General features: G+C 37.8%; 1 non-coding gene across 1 annotated transcript; it reads right to left on the reverse strand.

Moving 5' to 3' along the window:
* Window positions 1-293: 293 nt before the first annotated feature.
* Window positions 294-400, reverse strand: LOC141625946 (small nucleolar RNA R71). Its single transcript, XR_012535686.1, has one exon. It is a non-coding gene; the product is annotated as a small nucleolar RNA R71 (small nucleolar RNA).
* Window positions 401-22459: the final 22059 nt, after the last annotated feature.

Here is a 22459-nt window from a genome sequence, read left to right on the forward strand (position 1 = left end):
ACGGAAACTTTATTGCCAAGTCCGCCTTCATCCAACTAGTTGAGAGGAGCCAATTCGGGGGAATGCCTAGTGAGGACCCTCATTCTCATATGGAAACCTTTTGCGATTATTGTGAAGCTATCTCTCAAACGGGCGTGACTCAAGACCAAATAAGATGGGTCTTATTTCCTTTTTCGTTAATCGGCACCGCAAAGCAATGGTTGAAGGGCCTTGATAAGGCCACCCTTGGAATAGATTCTTGGAAGAAGCTAGCTCTAGCTTTCTACAAAAATTCTACCCAGGAAAAGACCAATATGCTAAGAGCTCAAATTACGGGTTTTAAGCAAAGGGATGAAGAATCTTTGTATGAAGCTTGGGAGCGGTTCAAAGGTATTTGTCGCTCATGTCCTCACCATGGACTTAGCGAATGGTTTTTAGTGCAACAATTTTGGAATGGTTTATATGAAGATTCAAGGAACATTCTCAATATGGGATCAAATGGAATGTTCACCGAAGTTGATGACAATCAAACATGGAACAAGATTGAGGAAATGGCGGTCCATAATTCACAATATAGTAGGCCTCGCAAGGCTACTAGAGGAGGAAAGTATGAAGTGGACACCGTTACTCAATTGGGTGCTCAACTTAGTGCTCACATTGACACAATCAACTTGAAGTTTGAACAAGCTATGGCTAGACTTGAGGAAAACTCAAAATCATCAAAGCATCATGTCAATGCCATGACGGCATCCTCATCAATCCCAAGCGGGATATGTGAGAATTGTGGAACCTTGGGTCATGACTCAAGTGAGTGTAGGGGAACAACCGAACAAGGTAATGCTTTCCAAGCTTACATAAGTGGTACCCCTTATTCAAATTTTTACAATGAAAACACCAAGTTCCATCCAAATCTCTCATACAAAAGCCAAAATGTTCAAAACCCTCAAACAACATACACTCCACCACCCATGAGAAATCAAAATCAAAGACCCTTTTACAATCAAAACCAAGGTTACCAAAATCAAAATCCATACAATCACCACAATGACCAAGGTTTTGATGTCCAAAAAGTGGTCCTCCAAATGCAAAAGAATCAACAAGAATTTTTCACCCAAATGCAAAAAGATAGCCAAGCAAAAGACACCACCATCAACAACATTCTAGCTCACACCAAGATGTTGGAAACACAATTGACTCAACTAGCATCTTCAAGCTCACAAAGACAAAAGGGGCAATTACCACCTCAAAGTAATCCCCCTAGACATGAAACGGTTAGTGCCATTCACTTGAGAAGTGGTACAAGATATGAAGCACCGAAGAAGCAAGTTGAGGATGAAGTTGTGAGAGCTAGTGAGAATGAAGGTTTGGTGCAAAGTCCCAAAGAAGGGGAATCATCAAAGGAAGAAAGTTCAAAGAAAAATGAAGACAAAGCCAAAGAGAAGGAGCCCATTATGATTAGACTTCCTTTTCCAAGTCGTCAAGCCAAGCCTAAATTTGATGATCAACTTGGGAAGTTCATGGAGATTGTGAAGAACTTAGAAGTCTCAATTCCTTTCACGGAATTAATCAATCACGTTCCGGCCTATGCAAAGTACATGAAAGATATCCTCACAAAGAAGAAGTCGATCCGGAAACTTGAGACTATCGCCTTCACTAAGGTGAGTAGTGCAATACTTCAAGGGAGTTCACCTCCAAAGTTAAAGGATCCGGGAAGCTTCTCAATACCGTGTACCATTGGCGACACAACGATCAACAAAGCCTTATGTGATCTAGGGGCTAGTGTGAGTGTCATGCCGTACTCGGTAAGTAAAAGGTTGGGAATGGGAGAGCTTAAATGTACCAATATCACTCTTCAAATGGCCGATAGATCGACGAAGACACCATTAGGGATATGGGAAGATGTCCCCGTGCGAATTGGGAAGTTTTTCATCCCGGTGGACTTTGTCATTGTTGATATGGAGGAAGATTCCAACATTCCAATCATCTTAGGAAGACCTTTCCTACACACCGCGGGTGCGGTGATTGATGTGAAACATGGAGAGCTCACTCTAGAAGTGGGAGATGAAAGCATAACTTTTAATCTTGACAAGACCATGAGAGCTCCTCGTTTGCATGAGCCATGTTTCATGATTGATCATTATATAGGAAAGATGAAAGGAAGAAATCGGAACTCCAATGGAGGAAGAAAGTTGAAGATGCTCCATTCAAAGAGCAAGTGAATTGTGACAAGGAGAGCTTGCAAAGCTCATCAAAATCAACCAAGGAAGAAGATGATGGCCTCATTGGCCAAGAGAAGAAATTGGGAGAGTTGTCTCCATCTATGCAAGAGATTTTCAATGATCAACTCAATGAAGTTTGTGGTCTTTGGGACGACGAATTTGAAGGGATCTTTAATCCCTACATTGGGCATGCCATCGATCATGATCAACAACAAGGGCCACGGTCTATTGAGGACCTCTACCATAACAATGAACAAGCTTTTGATTACTTCTTCAAGGTGTTGAGCAACATCAACAACACCTTGAACATGCCCTCATGACATCTCATCAAGAATGAGAGTTTGGTGGAGTCCTCCCAAACCACCACTTGTAAATATTTCTAACTCCCTAACTTACTTTTCAATTTTTGTATTGCATTTTTGTCATTTTTGGATTTATTTTTACTTTGATCAAAATAATTGTCATGTAAGAGAGAAGTGAGGGAGGGACTAATAATTTTAATTGATGTGTAGTGCTTTACCTTAGTGTGGGGATGGCAATTGCCTAGGCTATTCATGCCTTAGTAGTGCCCCCACAATGAAGAACACAAGATTTGAAAGAAAGAAAGAATGATAAGGGAATGCATTTGTGCACGGATAGAGCTGAATCCGTGTACGCAAGGACCAATCCGAGCGGATTCCTGAGAATCCGCCCGTCTGCAGAAGATCCGAGCGTCCTGCTAAGAAGACGCCCGTCTTGGGCTGTGCTGAAATTGCAAATTTTCTTGACTGTCAAAGAATCCGAGCGGATTTCTGGAAAGACGCCCGTCTCACAGAATCCGTCCGTCTTTTGAAAAAGACGCCCGTCTCAAAGCTGAAGAAAAACAAAGAAAAACCTCTGGACTGAAATCCGTCCGTCCTGCACGAAATCCGCCCGTCCCATCTCAGAAGAATCCGAGCGGATTCCCCAGAATCCGCCCGTCTCTAGGCGGGATTTTGAAAATTTTGAAGCTGTAGAATCCGCACGGTTTGCGCCCAATCCGCACGGATTGTCCCTGCGTTTTGAAATTGACGAGTTCTTTAAATACCACCCCACCTTCATTCATTCATTCATTCATTCATAAACACTACCCATAACATCAAAACCCTCATCCTCTCCATCTCAAAAACAAAAACCCTCAACAAAATCCACCAAAATCAAATCAACCCATCTTTCAAACAACAAATCAATCACTCCATCTTCATTAACAATCAAAACCAAGAACAAATTCTTCAACCTTTGAATCGATTTTTGTTCTCATAAAGGCAAAGCCTTTCACCTTCAAAATCGATTTGGGCATTCTACAAATTGAAGATTTTTGACTCTTTACTTGGTTAGTTCATCAAATGGCAAGAACAAAGGGAGCAACAAAGGCAACAAAGGCACCAAAAGCAAAGGCTCTCTCTCAAAGGCAAAAAGCTCTACAAGCAAAGAAAGCTTTGGCAATGGTGGTATCAACACCAAACTTGGTAGTGCAACAACAACAACAAATTCCTATGGAAGCATCACCTTCTACTCCGGTAATCGATCAACTCTTGCATTTTCCGGAGGTAACTTTCATTTCCGATACCCATAGAAATACATTTGTCAAGTTTGCTATGAAACAAATCCAATCCACCAAATTCATATGTCAAGATGCCTTAGAGAAGTTGGGTGTTCTTGAACAAACAAGAGTCTTTTTCAATGCCATGGGTTTGAAGAAATTGTTTGAAATGAAGGAAGTAACATACCCCTCCCTTGTCTTGGAATTCTTAAGTTCTTTAAAAGTGACAAAAGTTGAGAATAGGGAAAATATTGAGTTTCGTCTAGCTAACACTAGTAGACGCATTACCTTTCCGGAATTGGGTGAAATTTTGGGTCTTAGCGATGAACATAAATATTATAAGCAATATGGGAAGTATGAACCCGAGCCTCTTTGGGAGGCAATCTCCGGGAAGAAATTTGAAGATTTTCATGCTTGTCGTGCTCTTTTGGTCCATCATCCGGGCATAAGAATATGGCGCAAAGTTGTGGGAAATACCATAATTGCTAGGAAAGACACCAATCATTTCACGGGACTCGATTTTATTCTCCTTGAATCAACTTTGAATATTGGAAGAATTCACACCAAGCCTTACAATTCTTTGAGGCTATTGGTTGATAGATGGCTCCATGTAGATAGTGGGAAGAAGGGTCAAACCGTTATTGTTAATGGCGGCCTTGTCACGGTCCTAGCCAAGCACTTTGATCCTAATTTAAATAAGGATAGCAAGTACAAGGCTAAGGATGGTGGCCATCTTATTGATATGTCCATCTTGATTAACAAGTTTAAGTGGGTTGCTCACAATCCCCTTGATACCAAGTATGGGTGGCTTACTAGTGAGGCTCGATCATTCACTTTACCCGCAAAGATTTGCCGTCTTAGTGTCCACCGGACCAACTATTTACTTCCCCTATCCGAAGAAGCCGAGTACATCATTCAACAACAAAAGGGTGATCATGAAACTCCCTCCTCTTCCATTGTTATACCGCCTTACCCCTTTGTGTATGAAGAGTTCAAACCGCAAGGAGTTGAAATTGGAAAAGACTATGTCACTCTTCTTATGCAAGCCATGCACAAGCAAGCTTATGAAGATCGGAAGAATGCTTATTTGGCTCAATATCCTCCCCTCCTACATCTAGCTAGGCAAGGACTCCTTGATCCATCTTGTCCTTTGCCTAGTTGGGCGGATAGAGAAGCCTTATTTCCGGGTGCATCTAGGGACGTGGTGGAAGACAATGAGGTTGTTGGAAATGGTGAAGAAATTGATGATAATATTGAGGAAGAAGCAAGTGGAGATGAAGAAAGAGATGGTGAGCAAGATGATGAGCAAGATAATGAAGAAAGTGCCAAGGAAAGTGGCAATGTGACCGCTTCTCATGAGGGAAGTGGTGATGATAATAGCATGATGGAAGACTAGCCTTGTAGACTCCTACACTCCCATGGTTTGTCTATATCTCTTTGTATTTTATTTTATTTTGATCATTGTTGGTTTAGTCCTAGCAACATCAAAGGACTCACACCTCGGTTCCTTTGAGGTGTTCTTTATTGTTCCCATTTTTGAAAATCCAAAATGACAATCTAGTTTCATGCATAGCATAGTGTGTGCATGAACTATACCCATGCTTTGACATTAGCAATAGTGTCTTATTCGGTTTGGGGAAGTTAATGCATACACAACGGGAGGTAATCTAAATTATCCTCTCCGTCATAACAAAAACCATGCATCATGTAGTATAGCTTAGTGTAGAATTGCATTTAGTATAGAAATCATGCATCATTTTTGCATAATTTCCATCATTTTGGCCATTGAGGACAATGCCCATATTAGTGTGGGGATGGGAATTCTAACACTTAACTTTTATTCAAAAACCATAAAAATTGAAAAATTTCAAAAATCATAAAAATTGAAAAATTGAAAAACCAAAAACAAGTTCATTTCCTTTGTATATATTGTCTTGTATATATTGTGTTTGTTTATCCTTGTTCACTTTGATTGACTACGCCACATCCGAGACATGAGGATATTGAAGACCGCATGGTATGATCTTTCCAATCTCCTTTTTCCTCTTTATGTTAATGACTATGTGGCTTTATTTTGATTGATGCGGTAAAAACAATGTGAACTTAGGACTTGCATTTAGTTTATATGGCATACTAGTTGGTAGAATCATTTGCATTAGGATGTTTATATGCTAGTTGCATCATGGCATGTAGTTGCATGTTAGAAAATTTTGCGAAACCGTCTATTTGGGAAGCTTGACAAGTGTATATAGGCCCTAGTAGATGCTTTTTATTCTTAAGACTTTGCTTGTTAGAATACTTGTAAAACACCCTAGGATGTGTCATGCTAGTACCCTTTGACCCATGGTTTAAGGCCTAGTCAAGAGTACCTTGTGGTGTGATAACTCCTTGGCTACCGTTTATTCCAAGGTGACCCTTGAAACCATGCATACTTCTATCATTCATCCATGTTCTACCACATTTTTGTCATCAAAGGGAATGGGCACAAAACAAAAAGAAATCAATTTGAGTTCAATGAAATGAAAAATGAAAGAAAGTTTGCAAAAATGCATCAAAAGAAAAGAGGAGCAAAATAGACTCCTAAAGCTTCAAATACAAGGCACCCTCGTTACTAATTGGGGTGACTTTGAAAATGTTCAAAAAGAAATTCAAAAAGTTGTCAAGTATTGAAATGCCAAAAATCAAAAGAAATGGCAAAGAAAGTGTTCTCAAATGTCAAATGCCAATGAAATTGGGGGGAAAACAAAAATAAAAGCAAACTCCCAAAGTGAAACTCAAATATCTATCGATCCCTTTATCCATCGTATCCATTTTTGTGCATGGTAGAGAGGGGACGACCCTTCTTCTTGTCTAGGCAAGAGGGGGAATTCGGCGATCCTCCAGTGTTTCTAACACCATAGGGAGTCTACTCTTGACAAAAGCATTTAACGATTGAGGACAAAGGTACCCTAGCTTGACACATTTTGGAGGTGATTTATTGGTATCCTTCTAGGCTTAGTAGTTTGAATAAATTGTATCTATGAAGGATTGTGTACCCTTGAATTGCTTCCTTGTAGATAATTTCCGCCACTTAGATGAGGAAAGTGGCTATTCTTTTTGTAGATGCATCCATTATGTGTTTTTGTGTGCTTAATGTTTGGATGTGTCGCCATTTTGGCAAGACCCACCTTGCCTTGCAAGAAGGCATCCTACCTCATGGTTGTCTTGTTGTGAGTTGAAGGGGCGGAGTGAGACCCGCTAATTGTCTCATATCGGCTATTATTATTAGGTTAGGTTAGTATTGGTCCTAGTCTTTGTCACCTCTTTACTCGGGACGAGCAAAGGTTAGGTTTGGGGATATTTGATGTGACCATAATTGGCGCATATTTAGCCCCGAATTACCATTGTTTCCATGCTTTTTAGTGCCTATTTGGGTCATTTCTTATCTTTAGTTCTTTGTTTTGCATATTCTTTGAGATTTTGATCCCTTGGTAGGAAAGGAGTAAGAATCTTGCATTTTCATGGCAAAACGAGGCTAAATTGATCATATTCAATGACCAAGCATCAAGGAGAGACAAGACTAGAAGGCCTTTGTACATAGCATAGTAGAAGAGCATTGTTGAGAAAGGATCCTTGAGTCCCCAAGGAAATCCCCAAGGAATTCATGAAGAAAAGGGAAGAAAAGAAGAAGAAATAACGCTGCCATACAATCCGAACGGATTGTACATAATCCGTCCGTCCGCCCAAGCCCAATCCGAGCGTCCCTCAAAGGAATCCGCTCGGATTCCCCCTCGCCAATCCGAGCGTCTTGCCCAAGGATCCGCTCGGATTCTCCAGCCCAGATCCGGCCGTCCCGACTCCCATCCGCACGGATTTCATGACAAAGACGTTTTCATTCTTCAAGCCACGATAAGAGAAGCCCTTCTCTCGGAGAATACCGAAGTCTCCTTGCTCAACTTAAAAAGTGTAATTACTAGTTTAGCCCTTAGTTAACCCTAATGCATCCTCCCTAATTTTCACTATAAATACCCCATTAGTCTAATTAGAGGAGCATGTTCTTCTTATCAATAATTAGTGTAGTTAATATTAATCAAATCTCTCTTCAATATTGTAATCAAATATTAATCAAGTTTTAATCCAAGTTCTAGTTCTTTAATCTCTCTCTTGTTCTTACTTTATTTTGGGTAATTGAAGATTATTTGGGTTATTATTGGGAGATTGACAACCTCTCAATCTAGGATTCAAGTACTTCTATTATTCTTGCTTTATTATTGGAATCATTAGTAGGTATAATCTCTTAATCCCTTTTTAATTATTGCTAATTACTTTCATTTATTCATCATGTTTCATTATGTTAGTATGATTGACAACCTTTCTAGCATGATCAATATGATAATGAGTGAGTAGTCTCTTAGCTAGGGTTTAATGGGTGATTAGGGAAACCAACATGGGGAATGATTCATGCTTAAATTAATATGCTTTCATATCTTATTTGCTTGCTTGTTTTGATCTTAATACATGCACATGTTATATTTGATGAAATGCTAAGCCTATGAATCCTTGCATTTACTATCATCTTCTATCCTTTCAACTTGACTTGTAAGACATAACCCAACTCGAGTCTTGTTAGACCATGCATGTGTTGAGTAGGAAAGATTAAGTCGACTTGTAGGTGTTGTACAATCTAATCGATTCGGCTCCGGGACCCAAACTTTCCTAGGATTGTAAGATATAACCCAACTCAATCCATCACAACAATAATTGCTTGCTTATAATTTGAGAACATGTTTGTATGATCATATCCCATGATTCCCTTATGAACCCATGACACCCTAGTGCCTTTAATCAATTGTTTACACCCCTTATTTTATTTACCTTGTTAGTTTATTTTCATTGCTATTTTAGTTTAGTAACCTTCTACATCAACCCAATTTGTGACACCCCTTAGACACTACTAGTTACAATAGAATTCTCATTTCAATACCCGTCCCTTGGGATCCGACCTTTACTTGCCTCTTTACTAATTGTAGAGTTGTTTGTGAAGTATAAATTGTGTTTTGTATCGACCATTGACCAACGACCACATATGCTTAATTTGTGAAACGAAATGGACTCGATCATATCCTTAAATAATTACTAATATTATGAGATTACTACTTCTAGTAATAGAGGCAAAATATTAGAGATTTGTGAGAGTTTTTCTTCATAAGCCTTCTAAACCAAGTTAGAGAGAATGTCAAATTATCAATATATTTTGGTAAGAATGAATTAGAATGAAAAAGAAGAGAAAAACTCTCCTTTTTCATATGGGTGGCCGGGTAGCTCAAGGTAAGAGTGCCCAATGCATGCACAAAGTTGTTCTTCTCAAGTCACATAGTATAGGACTAGGTTTAGGTCTATAAAGGACATAATCATTATGCCTAATTATCAATTAGAGCACCAATTAAATCCTAAACCTACCCTATCCCTCCATTTACACGGCACACCCACATAAAATGGGTCCATTTAAGATTGTCAAATGTCAATTTGTGTAGTGTGACATATTGGACATGTTACTAGACATGCTGTTTAATAATGCATTTTCACCTTATTAAAAATCATCATATAAACAAAATAAATCACATACAAAAATAACTAGTAATTCATAATTACAAGTACTTAAAATGGGTCATAGAAATATAAATCACAACAACTTGTATTTATAATAAACCATTCATTCTTATTTTAATTGTTTCATAAACAATAAATAAACCTAAGTAATAAAACAATTTAAATTACTTAGACCGAATCTTATTTAATCTAATTACAATAAGATACGTAATCTCACTCACAAAATCATTTATTCAATTTTAAGGAATTAATTAACTTGTATCATCATACAATTAATTAATTAATCAATTAAGAGCGTTACCCTAGAGGTATGACCTTAAGGTATCAATTGATCATCACCGTCACACGACAGTAATGTCAAACTCTAGTCAGCCAATCATTACCGATTAATGAGGATCAGTTGACAATAAAATATTACATTCCCTTTAGCAGTCTTAATATGAGATTTAAACATGTGATCGCATTATTGTCGAGGACACATACTCCAACACGTTTTACTCAAGGCATCGACCACCACATTAGCTTTCCCTTCATGGTATACTATTTCCATGTCATAATCTCCAATGAGCTCAATCCATCTTCTTTGTCTCACGTTCAACTCCTTTTGGGTGTAGATGTATTTCAAACTCATGTGATCGGAAAACACCTTAAATGTCGCTCCATACAAGTAGTGCCTCCAAATCTTCAAGGCAAAGACAATGGCTCCCAACTCTAGGTCATCTGTTGGGTACTTCTCCTCATAGGACTTCAATTATCGCGATACGTAAGCAATGACTCTACCATTTTGTATAAGTACACATCCTAAACCATTCTTTGAAGCGTCGGTATACACATCAAAATTTTTGCTCCCTTCCGGCAAGGCTAACACCGGGGCCATGCTTAGGCCCTCCTTTAGGGTCAAGAAGGCCGTCTCACAACTCCCGTTCCCGTCCCACTTGAAATGGTTTTATTTTCTCATCAAAGATGTCAAAGGCCTAGCGATCTTAGAGAAGTCTTTCATGAATCGTTGATAATACCCGGCTACACGTAGGAAACTCCTGATTTCCGCCACATGCTTGGGTGCTACCCACTTTGACACAACCTTAATCTTTGTAGGGTCCATGACAACTCCTTCCTTTGATATAACATGGCCTAGAAAAGCCACCTTCTCCAACCAAAACTCACTGTTGAACCATATAGAATATATGTTTATGTTTTGATGATGTTAAGAGTGCCTTATTTTTCATATATACTCATTGCGTGTAATTGTTTGTTTAATCTCTTCAAATTAGACTTACTATTTGTCAATTTTAGAAAATTGTGATGGAAGTATACAAGACTATGTTATGATCAAGCCCTCAATTACGAATCAAGATTGTGGAAGAGTTATTCAAGCATCATGAGAAGATGAACCTCGTCTAAAGATTAATCAAGCTTAGATGGTGAAGTACCCTATACTCGAAGATCTCCTAAGAAGATTAGAATAGTATATGTGATTATCTCGTAATGGTAACATAAGAATGAATTTCTTATACTGGTAAAGTTATAGCTTGATAGCTATAACATTACTTGTGAAAGAGCTCAATGTTATAGCACTTCTACTATAACATTGAGATGCTGAGTTTGTATTAACACACGACTCAAGATGTTTTCAAAATTGTTTTTTGAAAAATATTTTTGATTCTTTTAAATGTTCTAGCAAAAGTATTTATTTAATAAGGAAGCCCATATTCATATAGAGTGTGGTTTTATTTTAAACTTATAATTAGTAATTATGTTGGATCAACTGATGAGTTAAGCCATATTACTAACTAGGGTCTTAACATGGCATACTCTTAAACCCTAAAATCTAACCTAATCTCAAGGTAGGGTTTTCACGAATTACGAGGCATATGTGCCGTGTTATCTCGTGTTACCTTAAGGAATAAGAGATTGTTATTGTTAAGATTTTATTCTCTAGAATTATCTTAACATATCTTTTATATTTAACTTGATATGGTTATTTATGATAAGGATATTTTTATTATGGAAAATCTTATCATATTTTAAGATTTATGGAAAAGATAATAGAAGAATAATTTATATTTTATCTTTTGAATATTCTCTATTATCTCTTAGGGTTTTAAGGAAAGAAATAATAAAGATATGATTTGCTTACATATCTATATTTCGGTCGTTAGGGTTTCGGGAAAACCGAGAGCTATGCTCCCTCCTTTACTATAAATACTTTACACTTTGCAACATTTAAAAATAAGACCTTTAATCATAAAATTGATTTTATTTTTAAGAGCAAAAACCGTGTGTTTCAAAACAAGAAAACCGTTTTGCTATTTTCGAAAAAGGTCGTGTATTTATAAACTTGTGCATTCGTTCTTTAGTTATCATTATAAGATAATAGTGCTTAATTGATTTCTTACTCGTTCATTAACGTGAGCTTTTAGTAGAATCAATAGTGCTTTTTTATTACCGTAAGTTAGTCACTCGCGTATTTAACCGGTACTCACTTGAGTTACAACTAGGGTTAGTTGTACGAGTTAGGTTAGTAAATTTGTAATCCGTAGAAAGGTACTAAATTTATTAATTGAGAATAGTGGACGTAGGTTTCGATTTGTGAAACTGAACCACTTCAAAAACCGTGTGTCTCTCTCTTTCGTTCGTTTATTTATTTCATTCTTGTTCGTTAATTAGTTAATTAGTTAAAGTTTAATCAATAAACTTTAAATAATTAATTATACATATACAACCCAAGAAGTAGGCAAAAGTTTTTAATCCTCAATTCACCCCCCCCCCCCCCCTCTTGAGTATTTCGGATCGATAGACTTTTCAATTGGTATCAGAGCCTCGTGCTCTTGATTGCCTAACCGCAAAGAGGCTGATTTGTCTATCTTTATTTATCTTATCGTTTTATATTCCGCGGCCTATCACGTGATAAATAGATTCCAAATATCTCAAGTGTCCCGTCTTTGATGGGAAGAATTATGGATTATGGGAAAACATGATGACTCACTATGTGAAAGGTCATGATTGGGAGTGCTGGAAGATTATCCAAAATGGACCAGTTAAAATTTTGGTTGCTTCCACTGAAGGAACTACTTACGAGAAAAAGGAAGAGGACTATATCGAGGCCGACTACAAGAAGGTTGGAAAGAATTCCAAAGCTATAAGTCTATTGCAGAATGGCATGACTACTAATGAATTCGATCGGTTCTCTTCGTGCTCGACGGCCAAGAAAATATGGGACGGCCTTGAATTAGCTTATTAAGGTACTTCCATTGCTAGGAAACACCGCATAGATCTGTTAATACAGAAATATGGGCTATTCAGTATGGAGCCAAATGCGTCCGTGGATAGTATGTCCGCACGTTTTTCAAGTATCATAAATGAATTGGAAAACCTAGGAAGAAAGTTCAAGAACGAGGACATTGCTAGGAAGGTTCTTAGGATCTTGACTAAAAAGTGGCGTGCCAAGGTCACAGCAATGGAGGAATCGCGAGATCTTGAAAACCTATCCTTCCAAGAACTCATTGGTGCTCTCATGGTCCATGAAATTACTCTAAATGTCGATGACGTTGAACCAAGCAGAGGTAAAGGTATGGCCTTAAAAAGTGAAGATGTTAAATCCGACATAGAAGATGAAACCTTCTTGTTTGCACGCCGTTTTAATAATAGAATCTTTTGAAACAAGTAAGCAAAATCGTCTTATAAAAACAACAAGTTGTTTAACAAGAAAGCAACAGAATCAAAGTCATCTTTTGCTAACAGAGACTGCTTCAAGTGTGGAGAATCTGATCACATGATCAAGGATTGTCCGACATGGGAGAAAATCAAGGACAAGGCAAAACGCGAGAAGACAAAGAAGGAGTTCAAACAAGTAATGATGGCTTCATGTTGGGGAGATCTTGACTCAGAAGATGATGAAGGATCCAAAGATGATGAAGTAGCCAATCTTTGTCTCAGCAGCGTCAGTCTTGATCTAATCTCTGATAGCGATGATGATAACACGAACTCTCAATCAAACTATTGCTTTCTAGGAGAATCAGATGAAGATGACGATAATGAGGTTAGTTTTCTTGAACTAAAGAAACATGTTAAGAAATTGTCTAAAAGTGCCCTAATTGAATTCTTTGAGCAATCCCTCGATAAATGTCATGAACAGGATATGGAACTAAAGGATCTAAAGGAACATATTCTTGATATTGTTGAGGAGAATCATACTCTAAAGGCTAAAGCTAAGAAGCTGAAATCTGAAGTTATAGCTGATAAAGCTAGAACATTAGATACTACTAATGCTGAAAACTTTATCTAATCCTTTCTGCAGGTAATAGTGAAAGAAAACAATCAATAGTATCTTGACAGTGGATGCTCAAGACACATGACTGGAGATAAGAATTTGTTTATTTCACTTAAACCTTATAATGGAGGAAAGGTGACTTTTGGGGATAATAAGAAGGGCAAAATGATTGGTGTGGGCAAAGTTGGAATTTCTAAATCACATGCAATTAGTGATGTTTATCTAGTGGATGGTCTCAAGCATAATCTACTTAGTATATCTCAATTATGCGACAAAGGTAACAAGGTTGGATTTTTATACTTATGGTTTCCGCATTATAATTGAAGGTACAAGCAATGTTATTCTTGAAGGACATAGGAAAAGGAACGTGTATATGGTAGATTTAAATGCTGTGCCTACTAACTCTTTTACATGCATGAAAGTTACACTTGATGATCCTTGTCTATGGCACAAACGTTTTGATCACATTAGCTCACTAACCTTGAACAAACTCAAGACTTGGGACTTGGTTGAAGGACTACCTAAAATCAAGTTCGACCAAGAAAATATGTGTGAGACGTGTGCTAGGTGCAAACATGTGAGATCATCGTTTAAACCTAAACGAGTGGTAAGCAGGAATCAAGCGGTGGAATTGGTGCACATGGACTTATGTGGTCCTATGAAGATAAGAAGTCGAGGAGGATCCAGGTATGTCTTTGTCCTCGTAGACGATTACTCAAGGTATGTATGGCCTATCTTTCTTCATTCAAAAGATGAGACTTTTGATGAATTTGATTGTCTTATGAAACTTGTTAAAAATAAATATAAGACTAACCTTGTGTCTATTCGCACTGATCATGGCACTGAATTTGATAATCAAGCCTTTATAGAATATTGTAGAGTTAATGAAGTAGGACATTACTTTTCTTCACCAAGAACTCCTCAACAAAACAGTGTCGTTGAACGTATGAATAGAACACTAGAAGATATGGCTCGTACAATGCTTTTATGTAGTGGTTTACCTCGTAACTTTTGGGGTGAAGCTATTAGTACTTCTTGTTATATCCATAATCGTGCTATGATAAGACCTATCCTTAAGAAAACCCCTTATGAACTTTTAAGAGGTCGCAAACCTAATATCTCCCATCTTCGTTGTTTTGGGAGTAAATGTTTTGTTCATAATAATGGTAAAAATAGGTTAAGTAAATTTGACCCTAGGAGTGATGAGGCGATTTTTATAGGGTATTCGGATCATAGCAAGGCTTACAAAGTCTTAAATAAAAGAATACTTTGTATTGAAGAAAGTATTCACGTTATTTTTGTTGAAGATAATGTGTTTGACAAGCCCTTACAGGATGAGGAAGAAGACTTGAACGAACCTGACTTTCGTCTTTCTAGAGACGATCCCCCAGAATTAGAATCGAAGGATAATGAGATTGAAGGGATAAATGATGAGCTTGATCATTCTTCTAAACATATAAAAAGGTGAAAACCAAAGTTATAATTGATGATATTATAACATTGTCTCAAGATAAGAATTCCCAGTCTAATGTTATAGGTGATGTTACTATAACATTGAATCCAATTCAAGGCAATGAGTCTGAAGTTATAACCGACTCTACCATAACACCGGGATTGGATTCAGGGGAACTTCCTTAAATTCTTAGCCAAATGAAGTTAGATCAAGTTCAAACAATGAAGAACAAAGTTCTTCAACAAAATGGAAATATAAGAGTTCGCATCCTATGGAAAGTATACTTGGCAATATTAAGAAAGGTGTTCAAACGCGACGATCCTTGAACAATTTTTGCTCCTTCAATTCATTTTTACCAGCAATTGAATCAACAAATATTAAGAAGGCTCTCGCAGAATCTGATTGGATTATAGCTATGCAAGAAGAGCTTCAACAATTCGAACGGAACAAAGTTTGGCACTTAGTTCCTAGACCCAAGAATTGGAACCAGATGGGTGTTCAGAAATAAACTGGATGATATTGGGGTCATTGTTCGAAATAAGGCAAGATTGGTGGTACAAGGTTATAATCAACAAGAAGGTATAGATTATGACGAGACCTTTGCACCTGTTGCTCGTCTTGAAGCTATTAGACTCCTGATAGCTTTCACAGCTCATAAAGGAATGAAGCTTTTTCAAATGGATGTGAAGACAACGTTTCTAAATGGGTACCTACAGGAAGAAGTCTTCGTAGAACACCCCCCTGGATTTAAGGATAGCAAATTTGAAGACCATGTCTTTAAATTAGACAAAGCCCTGTATGGATTGAAGCAAGCACCAAGGGCTTGGTATGACAGACTATCAAAATTTTTACTTGACAGTGGATTTAAGATTGGTTCTCTTGATAAAACCCTATTCTTAAAATCCGACGGTACTGACCTCTTGGTTGTTCAAATCTATGTCGACGATATCATTTTTGGATAAACCAACAGCGGTCTATGCAAGTATTTTTCGGAGTTGATGACTTCCGAATTCGAGATGAGTATGGTGGGAGAATTGAAATTCTTCTTAGGTGTACAAATTCAACAAACCGAGGATGGCATCAAAATTCATCAACAGAAATATATTAAGGAATTAATTCGAAAGTACGGAATGGAAAATTCCGATGCTCTACCTATTCCGATGGTCGCAAATAAGATTTAACCATAGATGAAGACGGTAAGTATTTTGATGAAACTACTTACCGAGGAATGATTTGGTAATTGCTATACTTAACTGCAAGTAGACCAGATATCATGTTCAGCGTATGCGTTTGTGCTAGATATCAATCATCTCCCAAAGAATCTCATATGACGGCCGTAAAAAGGATTTTACGATATCTTATTGGAATGGCCAAACTATATTTATGGTATCCAATGGAGTGTAATTTCGATTTGGTCGGATATTCAGATGTCGTTTACGCAGAATGCTCTCTAGACAGGAAAAGTACGTCAGGTGTTGCCACATTTGTTGGACCTTGCATTATCACGTGGGGTTCAAAGAAGTAGAATTCAGTTGCCCTTCCAACAGCAGAAGCCGAATACATTGCAGCAGGATTGGTATGTACTCAATTACTATGGCTTAAGCAACAATTACGTGATTATGGTGTTGACGTAGGTTGTATTCCTATTTTATGTGATAATACGAGTGCTATTATTATTTCCAAAAACCCCGCACAGCACTCACATACCAAACACATTGAAATCAGACACCGTTTTATACGAGACCATGTTGAGAAAGGGAATATAAAACTTGAATTTTGTAGTACTGAGAAACAATGGATGGACATTTTGACAAAATCGTTAGCTAGAGAACGTTTTGAGACTTTACGTTTGAAAATTGGTTTAATCGGTGGTACCTAAGCTTTCATACATGTTTAATCTCTTAATGATTGACTAGTAAAGATAAGATTGTATGACTGTGTCTATATATTGCGTTGCATGAATATTTACGTTTATAGAAATTTGTTTATCGTATATATTCTATTTGTATTTAAGAATTTGTGTGGCATACAAACTTAATCTTTTACCAAAATTGAAATTCACCATATAATCTTATTTTCCAATTTCTATAAAATCCTCCCTATATTTCTATGCAAAATCTCGTCTAAGTATCCTATTCCAAAGCATATATTGTTTACTTACCATAATTGATCAACTACCACTTGTTTACCTAAACCTAGACTCCTACCCTATATTTACCCCTAACCGTGTAACATTGATCACACCACCCCACTTGAATTCACTTTTTACCTTAACAAAATCTTACATAATCTACAACCATCACAATCTCCATAATTATCACCATCTTCAACCTTTCATCATGATACCTCCACATGCAACAACACGGTCTTCAACCGGCAACCAACACCAACGAAACCCATGTAATCAACCACACCAACAACCATCTCATCATCCTAATTCCTCCAGTTTTACTTCAACAAATCCATAACCATCACCTCCCTTGTTTCGTGGTCGGGATGATGCGGTTTCCGAAGGTAAAAGGCGTCGGCTTCTCAAGGATTAGAATAAGGTGATACTAGATGAAGTTGAGGAGGCTAGTGAACCCGAAATCATTGTTAGGAACGGGATTTCGAGAACTCTATTTAGGGAAGCTTCGAAAAGCGCGACAAAGGTTGTTTTGAACCGAGTTCGGATGACAAAAGTAGAGAGTATTCTTGTATCTCGGGTTTTGCCATACTCAATTCATGGAGGAAGGTATTACCCTAAATCTTGGTTGACACAAATTCCTTCTCTTAAGTTTTTTGTCGACTTTCTTGATTTTCAAGGTTGGGGTGATGTGAGTAGGTTTTCGGGTCCTACTTACCCAGTTGAGGTTGTCCAATTTTTCGCCTCGGCCAAAGTTAAGGATGGTGTGTTGCATGCAATTGTTAATGGTGTTGATGTGACCGTTCCTATTAACGATTTTCGTTCGGCCTTTTCGGTTCCTCATGATGGAATCGATATCAATCCAAGTTTGGAATGGTCTAATGTGGATGATGATAAACAATTAGTCATTAAAAAGTATTTTGATGAGGTTGGGTCGCATAATGGAAATATTGTGGTCCGTCCTCTCTCGGCAAAAATCAAGTTTCTTTTGAATTTTTTGTGGAATACCGTTGTGGCGAGAAGGGGTGGACGGGATAAGGTGTCGAGTTATGAAGCGATCATTGTGTATTCTTGGTTGGAGGGTCTAAAAATCAATTTGTCTAGTCTTGTTCTAAACCGTATTATTCAAACGAGTCTAACCGTCACCAAGGAGAAATTTTGTACCACTCTTGATCTTCCATATGGGATGTGGATATCATGATTGTTGGAAATAAAACAAGTTGTGGGACGGGACAGTTACAGTGTTAGTGCGAAGGATAGTATGTGTGATCGTGTAATCAAATTGATGGGTCTTGGGTTTGATGGACCCGAATTGGTCTTTGCTAAGAATGTTGAAAAGAATTCTAGTGATGTTGTAGTAGCTATGGAAGCTAAACTGGAAAGTTTTATGGGTTCTTTGATGGCTAAATTTGAGGAGCAATTTGTTGGGGCTGGTGTCCTCTACAGTTAGTGCAATAACATTTAAATCTCTAAAAGGATCAAAGGGTATACTTTTGTATTATTATCAGTTGGTCCACGTTTATCAATAATGATTGGCTTGCTAGATAAGTTTGAAATTATTGTCATACAGATGGCGGTGATCAACTGGTCCCTAAAAGTCACACCTATAGGATACGTTTGAGAGATGTGACGGTATGAAAATAAAGTCATGTTGATGCCAAAGTTGACTAAGCAGTTAGTCGGAGTCATTGACTAATAATTAGTCAAACGCGATGTTGAGATGATTATTTGATACGGATTAAATAATAACGGCTAAGACGAATTAAGCGGTTAATTCGTAAATTAAATATAAACGATTATATTTAATTGATGTATATTGAATTAATTATACAATATTGTCTTTGTCGGACATGTATTAATATTTCAACTAATCCGTGTTATTAGTTGATGTTTTAATAACCGATAACCGATGACGATTTATAATAAAAGCGTGTCATATACATTTAGCATTTTTCGAGCTGGACCACGAGGTAAAATTAAGAGGAAGTGGAAGCCCACTTCCCCATGCAAACCCACGGTTGGCCGAAACACACAAAAGGAGAGCTCCTCTCCTTTGTGACCTAGACAATTGATTTTGCACACAAAACTAGGGTTTTGGAAAACTTTCCTCTGAAACCTAGATCTCACATCTAGCAAAAATCACAACAATTCTCTCAATATTGCAAGGCAATTAGAGAATACATTCTAGCACAAGGGCATAGTCTCAGACGGTCTTGGGTGCAACAATTAGGAGGAAATCTACGTTGATTTCTGTTCATTTTGCCGAATTGCACTAGGACCCGAGGTTGATTCTTTACCTTATCGTTTCTCTTGTATTTTAGTTTTATGACAATATTCACACGCTAAATCTACGTTATAGTCCTAAAATTTAAGGGAATTCTACGGATATTTCCCCTCAAGTGGTATCAGAGCGAGGCCACGTATATTTTTCAATGTGATTTTCAATAAAACGATTTGAAACGATTGCTTTTGTCTCGAAAACCGTGCGGCCTCATGTGTTACACGGCTGTTTTGTGTTTGTTTTCGATTTGGTTTTTGCATATTGTTATTTTAAACGATAATCATAACAATATGTTCATGTATTTTCAATTGTTGATTTGATTTTATACGAATTAGATCAAAATTGCCATTGGTTTTGTTTAACCATCTGTTTTCACGAGGGTTTTAATTTTCAGAAATTTTTGATCTCGATCGAGTGTATTTCTACTCGATCGAGTGCCTTTTCATTGCGTTTTTATTCGATCGAGCACCAACCGTACTCGATCGACCGTTTTTAAAACCCTGACTGCTCGATCGAGAAGCCCTCGGACTCGATCGAACAGTTTTTGCTAATAAAAGTTCTCGATCGACCACGAGTTTTGTCGATCGAGTACTTTCTGTTTGGCAAACCTCTCGATCGAATGGCAGCTTAATTCGATCGAGCCCTTTTGTTCTTCGATCGAGGACTTAAGTGTCTTGATCGAGGGATTTCGTTTTGGCAGCAGCTGAAAATTTATTTTTCGTGTTTTAAATTTTCTTTTGGCCATGAAATGTACTTTATACGGATATTGTACACTCGCTTGATAGTGAAACGGTTCACTCACGTACCATATAGTTATTTTAAAGCGAATTTAAAGTAACGGATTGTAATGGATTAAAATTAAACTGATAGAAGCGGTTTTGTCACATAATTTTAATCGTTAAAAGGTGGTTTGGATAAATTTAACATAATTACGGAATTATGTCACGAATAAATTTTGTTTTAGTTGATGCATTTTATTAATCGTTATTGTTGAATGCCTTGAATGCTTTTAATTACGTATTTAATTTTTACAATCGGTTGTAACTTAATGTGGCCTTAGTAGAACGTGTTACCGTAATGATGGAACACGGTCTTGGTTGTATTTTGAGATCTCGCATCTCCGTTTTGGTTTTTCCTTGTAATTACAGTTTTTTATTATTTAGAATGTAAATAGGTTTATATTTTGTAATATTTAAATTGTAATTTTGAGAAGACCAAAGATGGAGACCGGATGCTCACTCCCGCTGCATGAAAAAGATGGAACATCAAGACAAGCTTCTCGGGTCCAACGGTGGATTCCAAAGTTGTATTATGTTCATTTTTACTAGGATAGGCCACACTAGGAATTTTTATTTACGTTTTGCATTCTTTTATTTATTTTATCGTAACGATAGATTGCATCATATTCCGCCTAAAACCAAACCACCTAATAATTGCATGAAAACTGACTCATATAGAGGTCACGCGTTAGTTTTCTTTGATATACAGATATCACATGTTTTTAGTTAAGCCATCACCTAAGTCAATTCATTCACGCAATGCTAGTTTTTCGTTCACTTAAAACGAATTAATACTAAGTTGATGGGATCTTCCTCGTATAAACAAAAATTGAGAAGAGTCTTTATAGGTTAAACTCCAATGAATCCCTTCTTCGTCGGTAGGCATAATATGACCCCTTCTACATCGGGTAAGTTGGAACTGATTGACTTATTTTATCTCAACACTATGGTCACTCGTACGATCCTGTGATTATGGTGGACTACAGATAGGATTTACGGAAATCTATCGACCAAGAGTTCTAACGATAGAACTAGCTAAACAGTTGGCTTATCAATTTACGGAAATTGAGTCTTGGGGTCACTTGCATTATTCTTGAGGGAGATCTATTATGCAAGTGCAATGAGTCTACACGATTAAAATGAATTTTTAATAGACTTAAATCACCTCGATGAGTTGCTTATTTCGTTTTGTTTTTCCTTTCTTTTTCAGTGTAGATCACGATCACTTAAAGCGCTAATAACAAAATGGTTGGCCGTCTTGACGACCCAATGCCAAGTGCCACACTTTGGGACCGTGAGTCCCGGCCGGATCTTCATGAATCGATGAATCATCAACTCGATCGAAGAATGATGGATCAAACTTCGCGGACTGGGAGGCGGCATTACGGAATGCTGTCGCAGCTGACGGGAAGCTCAAATTTCTGACCGAGCCCATCCCGTCAAACCCAGGCCCCACGGCTGGAGCTAACGAGATTGCCAAGTATAACGATTTCGTCATGGAAGCGGGTGCGATTAAAAACGTACTCATTTTTGAAATGGAATCCAATTTGCAGAAACGCTTCATAGCCCAAGGTGCAAACAAGATTTTCACCACGGTCACTAAGGAATTCTCGAAAGCACCGAGAATCGTGACCTATGAGCATACCACTCGCTTCTTTGATGCGAGACTCCAGAAGGGCCAACCGGTTAGCCCACACATTCTCAGCATGATTGAGAATGTCGAGAGACTGGAGGCGCTTGATTGTAAAATCAGCGAGAACATCGTGATTGACCGCATGCTTCATTCACTCCACGATGGTTTTGCGCTCTTTAGAGCGAATTACTATATGAATGACTTGAAGAAAAGTCCTCATGAACTACACTCCCTTCTCGTACAGACCGAGAAGGACATGAAGTTCAGTGGGAGCTTGAAACAGGATGTTCTCGTTGTTTCAAACAAGGGCAAGGGTAAGGGCAAAGCTCAAGCAGACCTAGCGGTAGGCAAACCGAAGTTTAAGAAGTCGGGATCAGGTAAGAGTGGGCCTGGTGAGGCAAACAACTCATCAGGAGCGACAAAGAGCAAGACCGAAAACATGGAATGCCATCATTGCCACAAGACTGGGCATTGGAGGCGTACATGTCCTGTCTACCATGAGGACATAAAAGCAGGTCGTGTTAAACCTGTTGGTATGTTTTCTTCCTCTTCTACTTTTATTCATATGAT

The sequence above is a fragment of the Silene latifolia genome, chromosome X (assembly GCF_048544455.1).
Source record: "Silene latifolia isolate original U9 population chromosome X, ASM4854445v1, whole genome shotgun sequence".
Taxonomy (NCBI): domain Eukaryota; kingdom Viridiplantae; phylum Streptophyta; class Magnoliopsida; order Caryophyllales; family Caryophyllaceae; genus Silene; species Silene latifolia.